We start from the raw sequence: 22,893 nt of genomic DNA on the forward strand, positions 1-22,893 counted from the left end.
GGACCTGCCGCTGCCCTCAGGCCTCCCAGTGCCATGGGAGCAATTCTCTAAGGTGCTGCTCCCCGCCACCGTACGTCTCGTCAGACCGACACTGCCTGGCTCACCGCATCCCAGGTGCGGGACAAAACCAATGGCAGAAGGGTGGTTGCAGGGTAGTGGCTGGATATGCAGAGCTCCCCTGGTTGGGCCCACTGCTGTGGGCTGGGGAGGAAGCCAACCTCCCCTGCCCAAAGGCAGGAAACGAGAACCACGTGGGCTGCCTCGGAGCCCCGCCGGCACCTTGCGCTCGCCCCAAAAGCAGTGTGGCTGGGTTTGGGCTCACGGCACCGGTGGCCCTGTTCTGTGTCCTCTGAGGGGGGGAATGCAGATCCCCCTCACTGGCGGGGGGGGGTGTGTCTTCCCTTTTGGCTCCACTGCACAGGTGCTCCAGTGGCCAAAGGGGGAGGCTGCAGCCAGAGCTCCTGCGCTCTTCCTCTTTCTGCTGGGAATCTGCTATGCATCCATCCTCAGGCACTGGCCCGGGCTCTAGCTGTCAGTGCCTGGCTGTCACGTATGCCAGGAATAAAGGCAACTCGTGGGCTGTAGCGTGCTGCCTTCGCCCAGGCCCCCCATAGCCAGACTCGGCCCCGGCGCGACGGCTGGGCTGGGGTTTGCAGCCGCCACTGCTTCCCGGGGAAGAAGGGTCTTGCAGTTTTCATGGCAGGGCTTTTTCCTCCTGTATTCGAGGTCCCTCGACAGTCATCCTGAGGTCTTTCTCTGACCCCTAGCTGGGGTCCTGGGACTCCCACTTCCCATCGCTGAAGTAGCGGTTATCGGAGGGAGAGGCAGCGTAAGCTTTTTCAGCGGACTCTGTCGTGTTTGTCCTGTTCAATTACAATGCAGCAGCAGTGGCACCAGCCGCCGCCTTCCTCCCCTCGCTGGGCTGGAGCGCTGCAGGCTCTCGGCAAATGCTGTCTGCGGACATCTGCTGCCTCCTCCCCCACCGCCTCCTGGCAAGCGGCAGCAGCTTCCCAGTGAACAGCCTGCTCTTTGCATCACCCCCCCCCCCCCCGCACGCCCGACCAAAGCTCCCTTCTGCTCTTACAGGCTCCTTCGCAGGACCTTGAAATGGTGGTTTCCCCGGTGCTGGCTCAGCTCCAAGCAGCCTTCCGTCTCACAAGACTGTAGCTGAAAAAAATCAGGGTGCCTGATGGAGGGGAAAGGCTTATTAAAGGTGATGCTTACCCGGTTCTGGCTCGTGATTCAAACAGGCAGCCCTCTCCTTGGCAGGTTTCCAGCCAGCGCCTGGGGCCTGAGGCAGGCGCTGAGTCTGGGGCAAAAAGCTTGGAGCCGTTTGACTGGAGCAGATGCGGCAAGGTCAGCTGTGAGCTGCAGCCCTGGTGCCAGAGCTGGATGGTTTGGTCCGATGTCTGGCTTGGGTCTGTCCTGTGCAGCTGTGAGGGGGCAAAGTTCGCTATTCCAGGTATTCACCTGGCCCCTTCAGGGAGAAGGGAGGTTTGTTTCTTTCTGCTGTGGCCGAGCGCTGGGATGATGTGCTCCTTGGGTGCAGAGGGCAGCAGGGCTGTGGATTTCTGGCTCCTGAGAGTAACCCCCAGGCTCGGTAGTCCTGCCGTCTTGGCAGCAGGAAGCACCCTGCAAAGTGGCATTTCTGTGGCTTCAGCCTCCCGGCGCTGCTACACCAGGTTCCCATCTGTGGGTATGAGTTTGGCACCGGAAGGTGTGGCGGTAGCCTGAGAGGAGATCTTTGCCCCAACACGACAGTCACCAATCTAGCCTGAGGGCTTCTCCGGAGATGAGAGTGGAGGAGCTGGAAGGGATGGAGCGGAAGGATTTAACGAAGAGGGCACAGGAGGCGTAGCAAACTCCTTTCTCCTGAAACTAGTGAAGCAGTAGCTGGGAGCATGAAGGCAACGCTGGGCTGTGATCTCAGGGAAAGCCCAGAAGGAGGGCTGAGGTATGTGGATTAGTCAGAAGAGAATGGTAGAGGATGAAAGATGATTCAGGAGCTCTGACTGCAAAGGCAGGTTTGGAAGAAGGAGCTGGAGGGATTGCAGGTGGGACATGAAAACAGGAGCTTGGAAAGATGGAATAAACGAAGCCGGTGGGGAAATTTGCCGTTTTGTACCTGGATCAGAAAGATGCAAGTGTGATTCAAAGGGATTTAGACAAGAAGGCACAAGTCTGTGTTTGAAGGGAGAGGGATCATCTTCTTCACTGTGACCGACCGTCTTTGCAGTGGAGGGGTGCGGCGGCACAGCCAGGTCCCCCCTGCCAGCTTGGAGGAAGTGCAGTGTTACGGAGGATCATTGCTTGGCACGCGATTCGTTGACAGTAGGTTCTGGCCCCCCCATTTGGTTAGTAAGGCTGCGGTCCATGCCCGTGCCAGGTGTCGAAGGAGCGGTAAGCAGGAGAGCTGGGTGACTGGCACTGGAGGAGCCGGTGAAATCATCTGAGTGCCTGTGAAGGTTGTGGCATAGAGATGGGAGTTGCGGGGCCAGGCTGGGGCAGAGTGTCTGGCTGACAGCGAACGGTGAGGCCAGGGGCTGCCTGGCGAGCAGGGCCAAGGCTCTGCATCGCCACCAGCGAAGGGCCCTGGCGCGCCCGTTGGCACGCTTTCGGGTGACAGTCTGTGGCAACCGGGACTGGTGCTGCTGCGCGGAGGGGAAGAGCCTAGAGCAGATCCGGCAACCAGACCCCAGTTGAGCACTTGGGTCTCCTGTTTGCCTGGGCAGTAACCACAGGCCCCTCCTCCTCATTGGCACGGCGCTGAGCAGGACGGAGATGAAGCGAGGGAAAGATGGGACATGCGTCTGAGAGGAAGATGAGAGATGCCACTGAGAAACAGAATTGAGCTCCCTTCCTCTTTGTGTGCTGGCGGATACTCGGTGGGGTGGGGGCAGCGGGACTGGGCTGCAGGCCAGAAACGCTTGCACACATCCCCGGGAGAGGAAGCTGAAATGCTGCAGGAAGCCATGCTCTCGCCTGCACAGGTGATCCAGAGCTGCTGTGTTGCAGGGGTGAGACAGCAAAGCCATGCCTCCCCCAGCCAGGCAAAGCCTGTCCTGGAGCCTAGGAGGAGGTGGCTAAGGAGATAAGAGAGCCCTGGCAGGCAGCCTTTAAAGCCCCCCCCCGGCGAACAGGAGCATCACCAGCAGCTGGAGGCAAGACTGGTAGGTCCTGGTGTTCACCCGATGCTGAGGAGAAGCAGAAGTTGCCATGTGAAGGCCAGTTGCTGCATCCCCCAGGAGATCAGCGGAGGAGAGTGGGAAGGTAGCAGGGCTTGACGCTCCCCTGGGACAAAAGCGCTGCTGAGTGGAGGCAGAGGGGAGTGCCAGGGCCCAGGGGGTCCCTGGGGAGGACGTCCTTCCCCCAAGAGGAGAAGGCGTGCCAGGGGTCTGGCAGGACCCAGCCCGCGGGAGCGTTATCTCCTGCGGGTGCCCCAGTTAGTGTCCCTGGTTGTGACTTTGTGCCCACAGGCTTCTGAGAGGGCAGTGGCGTGGTGGAGACAGGTGCGTGGGCTACAGGGACCGATGTTTGACCACTCAAGGAGAGCGGTACCTGGCTCTTCCCCCTTCTGCAGGGGTGCTGGGTGCGTTCCTGTGAGCCGCCTTTCCCTCCACGCCAAGGCTAGTGCAGGGCTTTAGCCTGGGCACTCGTCTCTCGCTCTGCTGGGCTCTTGTTTTCCCCTGCTAGGAGTCTGGCTCCTGGACCTAGCCCGCCGGCAGGACTTGGTTACTGGCAAGCCAAGCAGCAGGCTGAGCTTGCACGCAGGCGGCTGAGCCCAGACCCCGGGCGATGCCAAGGCATCAGCTGGTGCTCCGGGGAGGCGAGTTGCCTCCGCAGCCCAGCCCGGCCCCGTGCGGGTCCACAGCAGCCATCCTCCGCACTGTCCCCACACTCCAGGAGAGACGGAAGGGAGGAATCGCCCCGCGAAGGGTTAACGGTGCGCTCCAGCCCGCTGCTCTCGGCAGCTTGGGCCCTGCTGCAGGAGCGGTGTTTAGCAGCTTGCTCCAGTTGGCGTCTTTCCCAGAATGCTTTGGAAAAGCACTGACCTCTGACCCCCAGTACAAACTGAGCCCAGCACGTGGGAGGGAGAAATTACTCCCAGACCTTCAGGCTCCAGGGTTTACAAGCTGCCTGCAATAAAGCAGCCATTTTTTCCGACAGTTACTAAATCTCCCCTTTTAGCTCCGCTGCAAACCTCTACCCGTCGCTCCCCTCCCCTGCCCCCAGCCCCGCGTCCTGCTCCTTCTGCTGAAATCAGAAACATCTCCGAAGGTGAGGCCAGCCTGTTCCCCCCGGGCTGAAGGCTGGGGAGAGCTCGAGCTGCCAGTCCGTGAGCGCTGCTCCTCGCCCTGCAGCGGCGGGACCCGTCCGGCTTGGCAGCTGTCCTTGCGTCTGTCTGCCTGCTTCCTGCGTGAACCGGTGCTGGCAGCAGCAGGCTCCCTGGGTGCCTCTCTGCAGCAATCCCTTGGGGGGGCCTGCACCTGCTCCCCCCGCCCGCGGGGTGCACATCCACACCTCTCTTCTGAGCCCTCACAAGGCTGGCTGCTGGAGATGATACCTTGTCTGGGGCAGCTGGCAGAGCACGTTTCAGTATTGTCTTAGTGTCCGTGCTGGGGACCGGGAGCCAAAGGGCAAAGGTTTTCTTCTCGGCTTTGCTGGGGCAGCTTGGGGCAAGGCCTTGGTTTTTCTGTGCCTCCGTTCTGCTGTCTTGAAACGGGAATAAGAGCCACAGGGTTTGCACTTACCTGTCGTCAGCTCCTTAGGTAACTTAGTCTGTCTGCGCTCCCTGCAGTGAGTGAGGGATTAATCTCCAGGGAGGCTGGCCAGTTTCTATGGGAGATCACTGCGTGGGAGGCTCACGAGGCTTCACCAGCTAGTGTTTGTAATGCCTGCTGCAGCTGCAAAGTGCCAAGTACTGCTTATTCACATACAATTTCATGACCATCCAGTTGTGTGGAAGCGCCGAGTCGGCGTGGGGCGGTGAGCTCTGCGTGTCTGGTGCCATGCTGAGCATGCCAGCGTGTTGTGTTGCCGTAAAGGGCGTGGGGAGCGCGTGTTCGTGTTTGTACAACGCTTTGGGAACAGAAAGCGCTTGTTACGAGTGGCTACCGTGCCATGGTCACTGTGGGATCCAGATAAATAAAACGGGAGCTGGTATTTCAAAACAACCTCTTCCCTGCTCCTCCCACCTCCTGTGCACATTCCTTCGGCGGGGAGCAGGCGAAGGTGGGGAGCTGCCTGCAGCACGCAGCCCTAGCCCACGGCCCGAGAGCAGCCGCAGCGGCAGGCAGCCTGCTGCACAGCTCTCTTCCCACCAGATGCAGGACACCTCGGATGCAGCGGGTCGCCCCGGGCTTGGCTGTGCCACCCGGCAGGGTAGATGGCACCTGCCTGGGGACCCAGACCACTGTCTCTAGCTCTCGAGTTGACTGGAGAGAACCAGCTCTGGGGGCAGCCCTAGAGCCATATAGGCTTTCGCTGTGCTTCTTTTCAGACCCAGCGGTTTGCCGGGAGCAGTGCCGTGGCGGGAGGCTTGCGCTGCGTGTGGCACCGGTAGCGCGGCAGCGGCAGGCCTGTGCTGCGCCTTACTCTGCGCCGAGCCCCTGGGCACAATGTGGCAGGGAAGCCATTTTCCTAAACACGTCTTGGGCCAGTCTAGGATCTGCTCGACACGCAACAAAAAAGCACATTCATCCGAATCCCCTTCTCTCCCCTCTCCGAGAGCTGGGTTTTGTTTTTAAATCTGTATGGCAGGCGACCAAACTGGCTGAGTCAGGCAGCTGGCTGGCCACCAGAAGTAAAAATGTGGTTTTGTCCCCTCCCTTGTTCCCCCCCCGCACCCCCCGGATTTTTTTTCTCCTTCACTTAGCGACAGTTTCATGTATTGACAACAAACCTCTTTCTGCCTCTTTCTCTCTCAGGGCCGGGACAAGTGGAAGCTGGTTTTTATTTTCAGAATCAGTCTAGGGGGAGAAGGTGCAGGATGGCAGCCTGGTTTTGCCTTCTTGCTTCTGCCTGCAGTGATGCTGCCTGGGAGGAGGGGGAGCTGCCCGCTGCGCCCAGGCCTTCACAGGCTGGTGGCAGCGTCTGCTCTTGTATGGACAATTAGATGGAGGGACAGAGAGGTGAAGCGTCTTGCCCAAGGCCGGACAGGCCAGGCCTGGGGGGATGGGAGCTGAGGAGCGAGTCTCCCTCGGCTGCTGCCACCCAGGAGCCATGCTGGCAGTGGGCTGGCTTTCGGGGGCAGGAGGAGGAGGAGGTGAGAGGTGAAGCTTTGTTCCTGAGTGTTTACAAATGCTCCTGGCTGCCGTGGCACAGGTGTGGCTGGTTGAAATGCATGCTGGAGTCAGCTCTTCCGCTGGGAAGATGGGAGCCAACAACCCTCCTGTGTAACAGCCTGACATCTTGTCGAGGGGCAGCCAGACACTGTGTTGTCAAGGGGGGAGCAGGGATGTTCGGCCTCTCCACCGGCAGGCTGTGTGAGCAGCTGGCCGGGTTTCAGGCGACTCGTGCTGTCGGGCCGCGCACGACGTGTATCCTGGGGACGGGGCACAGGCATCTCCTGCGGGCGCTGTTGCGGCAGGGTGGTACGGGAGTTTTCTGCTTCTGCTACTCTGGAAGTCGTCACTGGTAAGCAGTAATATTGCTTCCCACAGCTAGGGGATTGCACGGCTCTCTCCCTGCCTGCTGCACCAAGCACTAGGGTGAAACAGGTACGCTGGAGCGCGGGGATTCGGATGTGGACACGAAAGGTTTGAGAGCCCCTGCTTGCCACTGGCAGCATTCCTGGACCTCCACTTTGGTCTGTTAATTCCCAGGAATCAGCATCCTGGCTTGGGAGCTCAGCTTTCCTCTAGGCTTTCAGGGAAGGCACCCATCGCTGTCCCACCTTGTGCTCCCACCGCACGTATCCTTGCACCCAGATGTGGCTGGGCTTGGGTAGAAGCAGTCTGCATGCACAAGGGGTGGTTTTCTGCGCCGTGGCCTGTGGTTTGGCCATCGACATCATTACTCCCTGTGCATCCAACTTCTGTAGCCCATCTGTGGGCAGCCCTGTGACCTGTTCCCAGGGTGGAGGGGAGATAGTGCAGGAGGTGAGGTGGGTGTGATCCCAGAACTGCCAACCTGGCTCATCGCTTGTGGTAAGCCTGCGTCCCAGCCTGAACTGCGTGACAGGTCGTAGGATCTCGCTGTGTGTCCCAGCTCCCCGGGGGTCACTGGGCACCGGAGCGTGTGGCACCTCACAGGAGTAAAACTTAACTGAGCAAACAAAGGAGGTTCCTCTGGGCAAGAGGAGTTTTCACATGCAAATTGGCCGGTTGGTTTCAGAGACAGATTTTCTTAATTTGTATGTTGATTTTTGCTATTTCAAATGCATAAATCACAGCCAATGCTCCAGCCTGACTCTGGCTTCTGTGTACTTCAGCAATTGGGCTGCATGAAAGCAAGCAGCCGGTTGGCTGCTGTAAGCCATGCGGGTATCTGAGGATACCCGCACTGGTCTGAACTAGTTTGCTGCTTCCTCTGTCATATATCACTGCTCAATTGCAAGACATACTTCCAAGGCAGCAAAAGCAGGGAAGGGGAGAAACCGATTTACTGGTTTTGATTTTAGCAGGAAAGGATGTGATGGGCTAAGAAATGCAAAAGGCAAAATAAATCCTCCAGAATATTTTGCTCCGTTGAAGTGAAGGGAACTTAAGGTGCACAAGGAAGCTTGAGAACACAAGTGGGGAAAGGTGCCTGTGAGCTCCTGGTAAGGCTGAGCCTCTTTGCCACACATCACGTGGGGAATGCAGATGTGAGGGGAATGGTAGTTATCTTAGTCCCTAAAAGATGTCTCTCTGCACACGTAGTTGTGCCCCACCTCTTGTCTGAGGGTCAGTGGCCCTGCCTATACAGCTGGAGGCGGCTGTGAAAACACTGCAGTGTGCGTGCATCTGTGGTTCATGCAGGAACTGTGATAGCAGGACAGAAGTGGTGAGGAAGAGGGAGAAGTGCTGCTGGGGTCTGGTGTTCGTTGGCAGAGATTTCTGGGGCTGGAAATGAGTAGAGGACAATGGATGCTGCACGTTCGCTGGGCACTAAGGGAAGGAGCTTTGAGGTCAGGAGGTAGCTGCTGGGGATGCATCTCCTGCATTCATTTGTGCCTAGTCCTCAGCCTGTCCTCACTTTTCTTCCCTTCTCCATCTCTTAAGAGCTTGTGCCTGTAGGGTTGAGGAGGTGTAGGAAGAGGAGAGCTCTGTGGCAATACCTGAGTGCCTCTCTGATGGAATAACTGCGCTTGATGTAGCCATGCTTTTTCCTAAACTTCTTTGTGGTCATTCACTCAGCAAATGTCCGGGACAGAAGAGCAGGGAACAGTTTGGAAGGGAATATTGTAACTCGGAGCGACTTGCAGATTGCTGGCACCCGTGGCCAGGTGCTGAAGTGGAGACTGTTATTCTCCACTGAACATGGAGCCCACTGGGGCCCTGAGCTGGCACAGGAGCTATTTGTGTACAGTGCTTTTGGAAGCTGTCTATGTTAATGGGTACCTCCTTGATCCTGATACTTACCTGTTTGCTTTTGGTTTGCTGGAGAGAAGGAAACAAGACTTGTCAGTTCCATTTTGTTCTGGTCAGTGTTGTTTGCTGGTTCTCAGGCCCTTGCCTGGGTTGGATTGCGAACCTGTGGGGATCTTGAAATCCCATTGCGCTTTCTGAGAGAAAGTTGGGGGGGAAATAATCCTGAAATGGGTCTGCTGTTTAAATCCTTTCCACCTCACGATCTGAAACCTCTGACAAACTGCTTGGCCGTCAGCCCCCCATTTACACCCTAGCTGTGCTGTACTCCTCAAAATCCCAGTGCTGCCTTACAGCTGCCTGTGGTGTTCCTCCACCCAACAACAAGGTTTTTAATGTTGGGCGAGTGGAGGAGGGAAGCATCCCCAAGGGACTACTTAACTTCCACACCTGCTTACATTCCGCTCTCCAGGCAGGTGACTGGAGTTTGGCACAGTCTGTTTCTAACCTCATCACCAGGAAAGATGCTTGTAACAAGGTCGGACCCGTGGGCAAACTTTTAACCAAACACAAACTCCTGCATCAAATCAATACCTGGATCAATGGGGTTTTTTTTCCCCTCTGTCGGAAATAGCGTATAGCTGTGTTGATTCGGTCTGCTGAGGTTGTTTCCCAGTACATCTCCCCACCAAAGCCTGAAATGAAGAGCTTGGAGTTTCAAGCTCTTGCCATTTACATTGTCACCTGAGTTTAAGCTGTACCTGCATTTTACGCTTCTTGGAAAGTCTTGCTGATAGATAGTTCTCGGAGATAACTGGCTATCTCAAGTACATCAGAGGGGTGAAAGAGACTGGGCACCTTGGCAAACCCTGAGCAAAACTGTGGTGGTATGTACTTTCTGCCCTCTGCCCTTCCTACCTGTCAGGTTCCCTTTTGAATGCACTCCAGGAAAAGACAAATGATGCTTCAGTAGTGCAGCACTCCAGTACAGCAGGCTTGGTCCCTTCCACCAGCCCGCGTGTGTGGGTACAGTCTTGAGGCAGCCCCCTGCAGTGTTTCTCACCAGTGGGCTCTGTGTGTGTGTGTTGGATAAGAAGCTTAGCCCTGCATGTGCTGCGTTGCGGCAGGCATTCCCCACCATGACGCCGTGGGGGTCAGCGACTGGCAGAAATGGAGCGCCCTGAGACAGCCCCATCCTGTACTGCAGCCAGGCACTTTTGTGTTTGAGGCTTCGTCTATAGTTTTACTCAGTCTGGAAGGGAAAATCACTCTTGTGGAAGTAGTTAGAGATGAAAACCTAGCTGCTGTCTGATCCTGGGGCTGTCGTCACTACGTGGAGGATGGACACTGGTTGTCCCCTCCCTGTGGCTGTATGTGCACATCGCCCTGTGATGTGGTGTGTCAGCAGGGCCAGCAGCCAGGGCTGAGCTGCTTTGTGATGGTCCCCACTGAATAATGGGTGTTTAAGTATGAGCTGTGCTTGGCACAGAGCAGGTGGACAGCACTGTGCCCTGAGGATGCTCAGGAGGACAGTCTGCTCCTGGACAATATGGCCCGATTTGGGAGCTGACAGCTTGTTTCCCATTTTGCCTTGTGAGCGTGAAGATGATTGCTGTCTCCTGGATTCACCCACGTGGAGTGAGGCTAATGGGCTTGGCAGTTGGAAAGGTGAACCTTACTGATGTCTTTGATATTTGGAAAGAGCTATGAGAGACTTAGAGGCCTCTCTGCTCCAAGAGAAAGCTGTCATGCCTGCAGTAGGAGCCTTGCCCCAGCTCTCTCTGTGGAGTGCTTGAGGAAATCTTGCAAGCCCCAGCTGGATGTGAGCAGGGTGGTGTGTCTCCGGCCTCACACAGATCAGGCTTTACTTGCTTTCGCAGTGAGGTTCTGGTGCCCGGAGGTGGGGTTGCTGAATTTGCTGAGCCAAGCATTGAACGAGAGAACCGGCATCTTCCCTTCCCTGCTGTGCTGTAGGGTAGGCTCACTGTCTGGATTGCGGTGCCAGGGACTGGGGATAGCGGGACCTCACAGGACAGCCTGGCTCACACTGAGGCCGGGCAGGGCCGGGCTGCAGCGGGAGAGGTGCCTGGCCGTGCCCCGCAGCACTGCCGTCCCGCCAGGGAAGAGGGCACGGCTGGACTGCCGTCGCATCCACTGGCAGAGAGGCTTCCACGTTCTCTCACGCCCACGCACTGGTATAGGCGCGCACACGCGTACAGATGCAGGTTCGTACCGGTGTGAACATGCTCGTGCGGATTCACATGGATCTGCGGTTAAGCAGGCACACCCACGCCAACATGGATGCAAATAGACCCATGCTGGTGCGGGCCTGCTCGCCATCACAGAGGCAGACGTGTTCGTATTCGCACAGCTCCAGGCTTGAGCCGGCACAGGCGCATGCATACATGCTCCTGCGCTCACACACAGGCGACAGAGCTAAGCCACAGCGCTGGGCTATTTTTGGGAGCACTCCTAAGAATTGCGAGCGTGTTTCAGATGTTAGAGTCTTAGATGGGGGAAAGCTAGAACAGATGGCTGGAGGGTTCAGAGCAGCAGCCCTGCTGAGAACAGATATTTATAGGCAGATTTAACCCTTGTGTGGTCTCCAGAGCCACGTTTAAAGGAACAGCGTCTGAAGCGAACATTGTGGAGCTGAGCGGTGACCTCTGAGGGTGTGCTGTCCTATCTGGTTTCTGTGAGCCGATTATCAGTGTAGTCTGGAAATCCCGTCTATGCTCTACCTCTTTCTCGAGTGCAGGGACACAGCTTCCCCTAGACCATGGAGCCTGGTTTCTATAAGCCTTGATGAAACTGGGCCGGTCATGCTTATTACTTGCTGTCCGAGCTGGGGCAGTGGGCACTGCGGCTGCCCCGTGCTTGCGTGACCAGCAAAACAAGGACAAAGATTGTTTTGTCCCTCTTGCCCTGATTTTTTTCCCCTTTTTTTTCCGTTTTCTCCCCCCCCCCCCCCCCGTTTTCCCAGAGGTTACCCAGATTCTTCCTTTTCCTTGTTGGAAGGAGAGATTGTGTTTTCTTTCAGGCATGCTGTCTTGTAAAGAAACACAGATTAAACCCTGCCCTGTCAGATCCGACAGATGTTTTTACCTGCCTTTGTCTTGGGCCCTCTTGCTTGAGTATGTAGGGAAGAGCAGAATCCATCTGCAGGCTGCCCTGGTTTGTTGAACAGAGCTAGCTGCAAAGTGGGGAGCACAGCACGTTTACATTGACAGATCTATTTGCAGCCCTTTCTTTGACAGCAGCCAGCCTCTTGTTTGGGACCTGAAGTAGTGTTGTATTTGACTTGTATGGCGTGTCTTGAAGTGGGTTTGGCAGAGCTGAGTAACAGCAGCAGGAGAGTGGGATCTGGGGGCAAGGAAGAAAGTGATGCCCTCAGGTGGGAAATGTAAAGAAGTGACAGAACAGTTATCTGGGATTTGCAGGGGAGAAGGCTTCGTCTCTGAAAGCATGAACCCGGGTGCAGAGCTGGGAAGCTGCGTGAGTCCACTCAGGCTGCTTGTCAGCCCGGCTCTGGGAAAATTAGGGAGCAGTGGCAGCCCCGAGCCAGTGTGGGACACCAGGAGGCTGGATAAAAAAGAAATGGAGATGGGGACTGCTGACAGAGTTGGTGCTGCCAGGTCAGAGAACTGTGCTGGCCTGTGTTTGTGCTCCTGAAAATGGGGAGACTGAGTCTAGTTGTGAGATGGGGGAAGAAGCTGCTGCATCAAGTGGAAAAGGACACATCTCCCACACGGATAGGCAGTTGGTCCATAGGGTTTGAGCTGCAGTGGTTGTGCACAGCAGCACGCATGGCATGCACCTGAGCTGTGCCTTCCCTCTGTTGGGACTTGGACTAATCCAGATGTTTAGAGCTGCACTCTGCAGCATCGCCTGCAGGCTCGTGCCCAGCACAGGGGTCCCAGGGAGGCAGTGCCGAGCGGTATAGGGCTGTTTTCCATTTCTCTTTCCACTGCTACGCTCCTGTGGACCAGCCGGAGCTGATTCTGATGTTGGAGGCAGTACACAGCGGCTGTAAGTCGGGCTGTTAGTCCACAGTCAGGTTCCTGGGCAAGGGTTTCTCACAGATGCTCAGTGTACACTTCAATGAGCCGAGGTTGTTGTTGTGTACCCTGGTCCCATGCCCGAGGGGGCGTGAGGCTCTGCTGGAAAGTCTGGAAGTGTGACAGAGTGCCAGCCTTGCCTCGGCGTAGGACTTCCCAGCGGTGCTGCCACTATGTCAGGGATCAACTCTGTGTCTTGGGGGTGTGAATTTGGAGCATCCCGAGTTCTCTTTGCACTGATGTGCTGGGGCCGGGAGATGCAAATCTGTAGCAGAGTGGGAGTATGTTGGAGCTGCTTGCTCCCTTGCTTATTCATCCCAGTTTCAGACTGTGGAGGCTTGGAAGGCAGTCACTGTCATCCCCCCCATACGTGGTTGTGTTCTCACTGCTCATGTGTGTGTGTCATGTTGAGGAGTTCTCAGGTTCCCCAGAGGCTCTTGGTCCCAGGTCAGCGCTTGCACCCACCACTGAAATGTGACTTTGGGGTGAGAAAAACCTGGTTCCTCCGGCTCCAGTCCACCCGTAGCGCATCCTGAGAGTGCAGCTGATCCTGCTGGAGACCCAGGTGCGGTACTGGCAGTGCTGGCAGTGCTCAGCAGCCAGCTCGCAGTCTGGTCTGCTGCACGCTGGTGTCGGCTGGCAGCTTTGCGCCTGTGGCTGTCTGACTTCATTTTGTACCCAGACAAATTGGTAGGAGTGAGGTTGCTCGGCAGGGCCACCGGCCACGCTGGCATGGTGTTCCTGCGGCTGGGCTGGCCCTGTTTTCTTCCAGGGCCCATGGGAAGGGCCAGCAGCCACCACTCTCCTCCTACCTGAGTGGAGGAGGAGAGTGCGTGGTGGTAACGACCCACCCAGTGGGTAACTGCCAGTCCCAGGATCTGCCCACACTTGCCTGGCCTCCCACAATGGCCCCATTGTTCCCGAGAGGGCAAAGGAGGAGGCTGCCTGCAGCTCCCTGGGCATCGTTAACCCTCTGCCTGCCAGCAGCAGGCTGCAGGGCCTGCGTGGGGCAGGGGGTCCCGTGGGCAGGTGGAGGGCGGGTGGAGGAGCTCCCACCGCCCTTGAGTAGAAGATGGGGAGCTGCAGGGGAGCGCCAGCCTCTCTCTGCCAGCTGCCTCCAAACCCACCGGTTGCTGCTGTTTTGAGGACAGCTAGCACATGCCTGTGGTGAAGACGTACACAGCGAGGCAGGGCCCCGCTGAGCCTTGATTTCCTCTGACAAGGTGTAGGGAGGCTCTCTGCCTTCTTTCAGGCTGCTTGCTGCTGTGACCTTGCTTTGGGAGCAGCCCCTGTCCAGCCCCACCAGCGGCTGTGTTGCCTTGGCCCAGACGCACATGCCAGAGCAGGACGTGTCTTTAGGAACGGGACGTTTGGGGTGTTAGAGTGCTAATTCCAGTGGCTGAGGTATCGGTGTGGAAGCTGTTTAAAGCGATTCCAGCCTGATCAAAGTGCCTTCTTCCTTCCTGTCCTGTAACGTGATCATGGGCCAACGAGCTGCTCGTGGTCTGCTGTGGCTTCTGGTTCCTGTTGTTGTAGAGGCGCAGCCTTGGAGGGCACAGGCATGCCCTGCCGGTGTGCTCGCTCTGCTGGGGTGTAGGCTCGGAGCCAGAGCGTGATGTCCGTGTGCCTACGAGGACACCAAGTGCCCTGTCGCTGGCCAGAGGAGCTGGACGCCCATGTCCCTCTCTGCTGTCCGGCTCTGCACTGCTCGTCTTTTGGTAGCAGTGATGCTTCCCTGTAGCTTTCTGTTACGCTTGCTTCCCTGTCAGCTGACTCCAGGGATTATAGGGCTGCCTCAGCAGCACCCCTGCTCTGTCGCAGATTTCCTCTCCAGAATCCGTGGGATGAGGGAGAGGAGGCATTTGGCTGGCATGCCAAGACTGCGTGCGGGAAACTTTCTGGCTGTCAGTCTTCAGGGATGTCAATCCCGGCGTGTCTTGTGCTAGCTCAGAGACTTGTGAATTGGCTCAGTAATCCTGACGGCCGAGAACTTTGAAACCTTATAGATACCGTATGACCATCACCAATTAGTTCCACTGCAAACCACACAGCTAATTCGCTTCCATCATAACCTAAACAGCTACTCTGCTTCCGAAAGATCTGTTATCTCTGCTTCTCCTGCTCTTCCCCCCTCCTTTGTACCCCAGTCTTTGTTGATGCAATAACTTTTCTTTTTGGTATGTTCTGATTTTTAAATGACGGTGTAAGTAGAGGAGGGCGTGGAGGGGCCAAGGACTGAGCTGGGAGCGCTTGACGGCCTCAGTTACTGTACCAAGTGCCAATGAAACTGCTGCAGAGCTTGATGTGGCCGAGTCCAGGCAGCTGGGCTTTGGTCACAGAGACCACTGCAAACCCCAAAGCCTCCTGCGAGCCTCAGGCATGAAGGCTGGAGGAGCGTGAGAAGCCCATGCCCACTCTGTGCATTGTAAGTTCATGAGACCTCTCTGTCCTGGCGGAGAAGAGGGGCTTTCTGGGGGCAGCCCCCAGGACAGATTGCTGTGTGGTCCCTCCTTGCTCTCTGTGGGTGCATGGCTGCTGTTAAACAGGGGTCTCACTGCCCGCCCCCCCCCCCCCCCGAGGGCTGCAGTTAGTGAGATGGGGTGATTTCTGGCTCTTTCTGCCTGTTTCTTGTGGGGTGGTTGGAGGCCTCGGTCAGGGTTAGATCACTGTGTCTGAAGGAGCTCGCTGAGCTGTGGGAGGGTTTGTATAAGGGCAAAATAGTCCCTGGGAGTTGGGGCTAGGTCTGTGGGGAAGGCCGTGCCTTTTTGCACCCCCTCCTGAGCAGGGGAAGTTGGGGAGTTTCAGCCTGAGGTGTGGAGGAGGCTTCTGGGAGGTGAAGCGTGTTGAGGAGGTGGAGTAGGTGCCCTTTCAGGGTGCGCAGTGGGGAAACCCCTTTCCAGAATGGTACAAGCCCAGACTCTGCCGGTAAAGCCAGGTGGGGAGCATGGGCTCCCCTCTCCTCAAGGTCTCTCCCTTCTTCTCCAGCCCAGTGCCGGAGTCCCTGTACCAGCCACAGGCAGCTGCCACCGCTCCGCAGCAAGATCTCTGCTGCCCGCACCGATCCGATCCCATCCGCGCTGGGGAAGGTGAAGGGTTTCCCAGGGTGGAATTTCCTGCGAGGCAGATGCGCGGCCGCTTCCCCTCTGACCTTAAACCCCGATGTGCCTTAGTCATGATGGCATGCAAATACGAGGCGACGGGGTGGGGGCTGGAGGGAGCTGCTGGGAAAAGGAAGTGACCTCAGCCGGGGTTTAAATATAGAGCCCAGGCTCGGCTGCGTGCTGGGCCTGGTATTTATAATCCTGGAGGAGCGGTCGGCGACTCTCTGCATCTCTTCTGCGGTCTGGGCTGGCAGAGGGCAGCGTAGGGGCAAGGTGCCGGGGCAGCCGGCCTTGCTTCCCCCCCTCTTCCTTGCATTTCTCTGTCGGCTCCCCCTCCCCAGGTGAGCTGGGGTACCTTCGTGTGCTCCCATGCGTAGACGCAGTGCTGCGACCTGGGCGGTTTGCTGGCCCGCAGGTGCTCCAGCCTCTGCTTTTGGTGCAGGTGTGTCCTTTGTACGGTGCATTTAGTGCCAGGACTGGGCACAGGTAGCGAGCCCAACTCTTCCCCAACTCATGTCTTATTTTGAGAGCGGGCCGAGAACCCTGGGACACTCAGTGATCTGAAAAGTGCGTATAGTCCGGTTAAAGTAGGACTGTCAGACCAAGCCTTCCTGTGCGTGGCTTAAAATATCTTATTTCCTCTGCCGTGAGCTTCCTCAAAGGCAAACCTGCTTGTTGCACTGCTGGTTGTACCGTGCGGTGCCACTGGGGTACACAGTGTTGAGAGGTGGCAGGGGTGTCCCTGCCACACAGGTTTCCTGCCGTGACTCTGTCTGCAAAGGTTGTGCCCGTCTTCAGACTGGAAAGTGGCCTGGGCTTGCACTGTCGGGCTGAAAGGGAGAGCTGTTGTTTTGGGGGAGATTTTCTGCAAGGCAGTGTAGGATGTCTCAACCTGGCTTGCAGCATGTGCAACAGGCATCTCTGTGCTGCCTTTATCTGAGGAAGCGGGCTAAGCGTCTGCTGCAGGGATATGGTACGTGGCTCTGCCCTCCAGCACACCCCTCCGCACCCTGCAGAATCCCCGGTGTGAGGGCTGGGGTGCAGAGGAAGGCCGTGGTCCAGGCGCAAGGCCCCTGTGACAGCCCGGGTGCCTTGGCACTGGCGGGAGGTGCAGCGAGTTTGGCCGTGCTCAGCCCTGGCGAGGCTGTGGACGCCCTGGGTGACGGTGACACCTAGTGGCTTCGTCCCACAGTCTCCACCTCAGGCCCAGAGATGGGGTGCTGGGTGCGACACCCTGGAAAACCTCCTGGTGGTTCCGGACACCTGGCATGAAGCTGGACCAGCCACAGGCAACAGACCCCATGGTGCTCAGGAACCCTGAAGTCTCTGGCTTGCAGAGAGTGGGCAGGGAAGGGACCAAGTGTGATGTCCTTGTTGACGATGGCTAGTCCATCATGGGGCCCTGCAGAGAGAATTCCTGCTAAAAAGAAGAGCAGGAACTATTGTGTTCAAGCTTGGGAGCTCCTCGTGAAGCTCTGGCATTGCTAGGTTCCAATTCTGCATGCTGCTGGCATCCCTTGGGCTTCTTTAGTTATTGCTAAAGGATCCTAAAGCGGTTACTGAACTCTAGACACAGCTGAAAGGCTGTCCTCGTAGACTTAGCAGCATCAGGCATTTACCCAACACGTGTGACTCTAGGCAAGACTTAGCTCCCTTGTGATTCTTGTGGGAAAGGTGGGTTTTCAAGGTCTCAGATACGAGCCCGGCTGCTCAGGAGAGCTGGTGTAGCAGAGGGCAGTGTGAGGCACAGCTCACCAGGTGGGCTTTTTAGCATTACTCACCTAATCCCAGTAACCCCGGTGCACAAACACAGTGGGAATTGCCCGAGGATGCAGTGCATGTAGCAGCTGCACAGGGAAGTCTGTGCTCTGGCCCTGCATTGCAGCCTGCAGTGTTATCTGACAGAAGTGTTTTCACAGGTAAACCGCCCCCTTCACGTATAGGTGAGCTTGTCTTTGTGCACCACAGCATGGCTGTGCTGTTGTGGTCCGGGATGGTCTCCTGCCCTGAGCTGCATATGATGGGGCAGCTGGCAGTGAGCGGTTGAGGAGGTCGGGTACAAGGTGCCTGCTGCAGAAGTTTTGTGTATCCCAGTGTTGCCACCTGCCTGAGCCATGCTGCTGGCATCTACAGGCTAAGATCCTTGAGGCATTTACCAAAGGCTGCGTGGGGGTGTCCAGCTGTCACAGCGGTCCGTGACTCTGGCCAGATTTCACATACTGCGGGAAGAGATCCTGCCTTGGAAGAAATCGAAGCTCCCTGAACAGCAGCAGCAGTACCTTTGGAAGAGATTTCTGGCTTTGCTCCCTGACCTACTAGATGCTGTCACACCACTGCAGCCTGCCGAGCTGCAACATGCAGGTGGCTGTGCTAGCCTGCACGTGGGACACTCGGAGCTTCCTGCAGATCTCTTGCTGACCTGTCCCTGGCAGGTCACACAAGCTGGTGTATGAAATAATTCGTCATTATCATCCCGATAGAGCCGCATGTGACTGTCAAGTAACGTCTGGCACATGCAGGGTTTCTGTAGGGAATGTGCCAGTTGGACTTGGAAGCTGGAAGGATCTGCAAATTTGGTGATAGACCTGGAGACTCCCTGAGCACAGGACAGGAAGCCAGGCTCTGCCTGGGTGTGCAATAAGCAGCAGAAGAGTGGGAGAAACTGTTGAGCTTGGGGCAAGGAAATGCTAAGAAAAGCTCTTCTAACACAGATGGATTGAAGCTGTGACAGGAGAAAGGTAATAGGGTGCGGGGCAGAAGGCATTCCCGATTCACCTCGCCCTCTCCGAGCCTCAGTTTTCACCTGTGTTGTGTGGGAATGTCTGTCCCTAGGTGGAAGAGAACGGGAATCTGAGGTTTTGTCCTACTAAAGACCTTTGAGACTCATGGCCAAGCAGCCCCACTGAAATGCATCATTCCCGAGGCAGCTCCAAATGGCAGGAGATCAGCAGGGCCTGCCGAAATGACTCTGAGAACTGCTAGGATTCAACAAGTCATTAGGTTCTCTCTACAGGTCTTTTAGAACCCTTCCGTACAGCTTGTGAGGGTACCACCTTTTCTGCCATTTAAAAGGGCGTGAGAAGGATCCAAGAAATGGAGAGAAGATGAGAACGGGCTTCTCTGGGCTATCAGTCTGGTGGCATAAGAGCAAGATAATTCCATGACGCATTCAAAACAGATAACTCTTTGTCAGCGGAGCGTTGCCCTGTGGAACTCCCTGCCTCCCAACTGATGCCTCCGAGCCTGGCCGGCTGAAGCAAGGCTCACATGAGAACACCTTTAGCGGTAGCAGCCTGGGTTAAGGCTGTTCTCGCTGGTGATAAATGCACTCAGGCGAGTGCTCCCGTACAGGGGTTAGGGAGACGATCCTGCAATCATTGGTTGCTAAATAGCGTGCTGGCTCAGAGCTGTGCTTGTCGGGCTCGGGTGGGTTCCAGGGCTCGTCTGGCTGTTAGAGCCCATCGCTGACTCTTGGCTGGAGCTGGCTGGGCAACAGCAATGCTGTTTCGCTACTGGTTTTGAGGGTTTTGTTTCTCACTGGAACAGACTCAAAATCCATTGAATGGTCTTGCGAAAAGGATTGTTTTGGAACAACCATTTTTGCATGGAAAAGGTCAAGTTTCTGATTCTGGTCTTTTTCTCATATCAGAAATGGTCTGAGAGTCTCAGACTTCAGAAATCTTGTTTCTGTAAAGTCTGTCGTAGTCTTTGCCTCTGTGAAATACTCTGACTTTAATGAAGTAGTATGGTATTTCTCTGGAGGTGTTCCAACCCCTTCTGCTGTTAACCCTGGGAGGACTGGTCATCTAGGGGTAGTGTTAGGCAGTGTGCCCGTGATCTCATCCAGACTTGGGGTGAGAGGTATTTCGGGAGGGGGTGGCGGGTCTTTTGCATCTCTCCTTTTGCTGTTCTCTGCCTAATGCCATTCTTCAAGAAGCCCTTGAGCTTGCTTAGGACCTCTCATTTCCAAAGCCAGGGTGTTCCGCTTGAGTTGGTGGTGGTGTCCACAGGATGTTTTGGATCGGGCTTGTCCCCGGATTGCTGCTTGTAGTGAGCGGGTGGGTGGTATCAGCCTAGGCGATGCACTTAGAGGGTATTTGCAATGGCAACCTGGTCTCATTACTTCCTGGACTGGCCAGCGGAGAGGGGCTGGGTGACTTTCTGCACATTGCGTCACTCTGTCACGACCCATCTTGTACGTTGGGTGTTTGTGAGCTGTGGGGCATGTCAGCGCAGCTCGGGAGGCCTGGGTTCTGGTCTTCACTGTGTGTGTGCAAGTCGGTAGCTGTCTGAGTTTCACAAGAGGTCTCCCCAGCATCTGATAGGAGGGAGGTGCGGCGAAGCTCCTTCCTTTTTGAATCATGGTGACTCTGGTTTCCCAGCTTCCTCTCTTGCCCTTTCTCCCGATAGGGATAGCACGGCAGCAATGTCAGCCAGCACTGAGACGTGGAAGCTGCAGGGCAGGCAGGCTGGCGGCTGGGAGGCTTTCCTGCCCCATCGAGAGGCAGGCACAGGCTCCGCATTCTTGCGGGAGCGTTGGGAATCTGTGTTATCGTCCTTCGGAGCGAGCCGGAGCATGATTCACCAGAAAGTCCTCTGGGAACGCAGTGGGGTTTCAGGTTTCTTGAACTATCAGCTAGCAATTCCGGGATTGGGAATATGTCAGCCCAGTCTCTCCTCGCCTGGAGCTTCCTCCTTCCCCCTCTGCTGCTGTTCAGACCATACCGGAGGAGACTTACTGAAAGCAGTTTCTGTTGTTTTGTTTTGAGGTTTCTTGTCTGCTAAGGTCCCAGTCTTTGATTTAAAGCTGTGGCTTTTCAGATGTGCGGGGCGCAAATACTCTCTGCATTTAGATGTAGCACTTCATTCAACAGAACCATTTATTGGGCCTTGTAAGCCTCCCTCCCTGCGCGAGGTAGGCTGGGTTGTTCCCCCGTTTAATGACGGGGGAATCAAGGCACCCAGAAACAGTACATCTTGCTCAGGGTCACCCATGGAATCGGTGGCAGCGGGGGAGGGGGTAGAAGCCAGGAGTCTGGCTCCTTGCTTTAACCACTGTGAATGAACTTTGCTATTGTCTTTAAAACTACTGGGCTGGAGTGGGTGTGTTGCTAAATTGCAGAGGGAGCCAGATTGCTGTGCAATCTCCTTTTTGTCATGTTCTTTTCAAGATGTTTTGGATCGTTTGTCTCCCCGTGTCAGTGTATTTACTTTCTAATTAATTCTCTTCTGTGGCCCAGATGTGTGGCATGGCTGCTGGAATCTAGTTTGAATCTAGGGGCGTGTGTAAGGAGTTTACAGCAATCGAGATGCCTATCGGCATGCTGCAACCAGACAGATGGGAGGCCAGGGTGGATCCCCACTATGCATCTGCAACAGGATCCAACTGTTGCTACCCCCGAAAGCAGGGCAGAATCCACAGGCAGCTGCTTCTGGCATTTCTCCCGTTAGGAACTGCGAGGTCGGTCTCAGTGAAGACTGGAAGAGGAGGGCTTCCTAAGGTTGAGCCAGGGCCTCCCGCCAGCCCAGGGTGGCTTCCCACCCTGTGGCTAGCCAAGGCAAGGCATTGGATGTCCTCCCTGGAGCACCAGCCTACTCCCAAAATGAAGGAAGAAGATCAAGATGCCCCAAAAATGTAACGTTCTGGAGGGACCTCGCAGCCAGTGAGACTCATCCATGCTGCAGGCAGCATCTGAAGGTTTCGTCGTGGCAACTGCCAGGTCCTTTGGGATCGATGCGTGTGTTCCCTGCGATCTGACCTGAGAACTAGAGGGGTAGGGGGTGCATCTCAAGCGTTAGTCTCTGGACTCTGCAGGCATGGTCTTAGCGGGGGCCCCGGTTTCCTTCCTCCCTCCCCAGGGTATTTGCATGCCCATGCTGTGCTGTACTAGGGTTGTGCTGCAATGCTGCTGAGCGTTCACATTTTCGGTGAAGCACCTTGGTATCTCTTTTGAATGCAATATTGTGTCAGTGCAGACGTGCCACAGGCAGACCTACATCTCCCAGTCTGTCGTCGTTATGGACGGTGGCAGTAGCACCTCCTCGGCTGGTCTAGCCGAGCCCTGGTGTCAGTGGGTTTGTGACCCTCAGGACTGCGGTGCGATGTGTTGCGAAGCTCGCCGAGTGCGGTGCAGCAGGCGGGGGCTCTGGGCCACCAGCAGCGGGAGCTGCTGCAGGGCTTGCTTTCTGGAATGCTGTCTGGCAGCAGCCTCTTCCAGCGGGGCTGAAGGCTCCCTGCGGCTGGCCAGCCAGCGGCTGCAGGCAGCGTGTGTGCTTAACGCTGCAGCTTGTGCCATATGGACCTTCTCCTCCTCCCCGCTTGCCCTCTCCGTGTCTCCTTCCCCGCTCTGCTCCCCTCCCCCTGCGAGCGGTTTGACAGAGCAATTGGGCAGGCACTGGGACGGCAGCTCTGACATAAATCTCTCCTGGTGTGGAATGAGGGGTATAAATATCCAGAGAGTGATGTGATCTTTCCAGCTGCTATTAATAGGTCCCTGGAGAACAAGAGCGAGCGAGCGAGACTGGCTGACACTTAAAGGGCTAGCAACTCCCTTATGCGCTGTGAAAATTAATCAGCGCTGTGGCTCACCATCTTCCTCCAGGCTAGAGCAGAGCCCTCGCCGAGGTGCGTGGGGAGGAGGCGGAGGAGGAGGAGGGAGCAACTAACGACTCGCTAGTTAGGAAACGGTGATAGGCCAAGCTGTGCACGAACGATCCCACTAACTAACTAGGAATGCCTGGGCGGGCTGTGCGATAGTGCTGTTTGTGCAGGCTGCCCTTGGTCGGGCGCCGTGGCGTGCCAGCCAGCCACTGGCTCAGCCTTGCCTCGCAGGGAGGCAGGTGCTGAGAAGTCCCTTTTGCAGGCAGGGCGCTCGCTGGCGGTGGATGGCAAGCTGCAGCCTGCGCCTTGTGGAAATCGCTGTCTTTGGGGGATTACGGGTCTGCCAAGTGTGCTTTGCTCTTTGCTTGTGTGCTGTTCTGGATGCGGCGTTTCACACTAGCGGAGCGAGCGCTTGACTTTTGCCAGTGGTATATCTTCAGGCCCGCCTTCGGCAAGCCAGGAGCAGCGTGCGTACTGCTGCTGAGCTCCTGCGGCGCTATTTAGAGATGCGGGGTTTGGTCTGGAGCCGGTGCTTCCTGTCCCTGGGTGGCAGAAGAAATCTGTGCGCAGCATCTGGCCTGCGTGGTCCAGATGGGAGAAGCAGACCACAGGCCCAGAACCCC

General features: G+C 56.5%; 1 protein-coding gene across 3 annotated transcripts in view; it reads left to right on the forward strand.

The window, feature by feature from the left end:
- BCL9L (BCL9 like) overlaps positions 1-22,893 on the forward strand; it is a 50,831-nt gene that overhangs the window by 11,973 nt on the left and 15,965 nt on the right. The window contains exon 1 of one of the 3 annotated variants that reach the window (XM_075035238.1): positions 21,423-21,443. The exons of the other annotated variants lie outside the window; for them this stretch is intronic. The gene's annotated coding sequence lies outside the window, so the exon portion shown is untranslated. Of the gene's footprint in view, positions 1-21,422; positions 21,444-22,893 lie in introns of those variants that run through there. 3 annotated transcript variants of the gene reach the window in all.

The sequence above is a fragment of the Buteo buteo genome, chromosome 9 (assembly GCF_964188355.1).
Source record: "Buteo buteo chromosome 9, bButBut1.hap1.1, whole genome shotgun sequence".
Taxonomy (NCBI): Eukaryota; Metazoa; Chordata; class Aves; order Accipitriformes; family Accipitridae; genus Buteo; species Buteo buteo.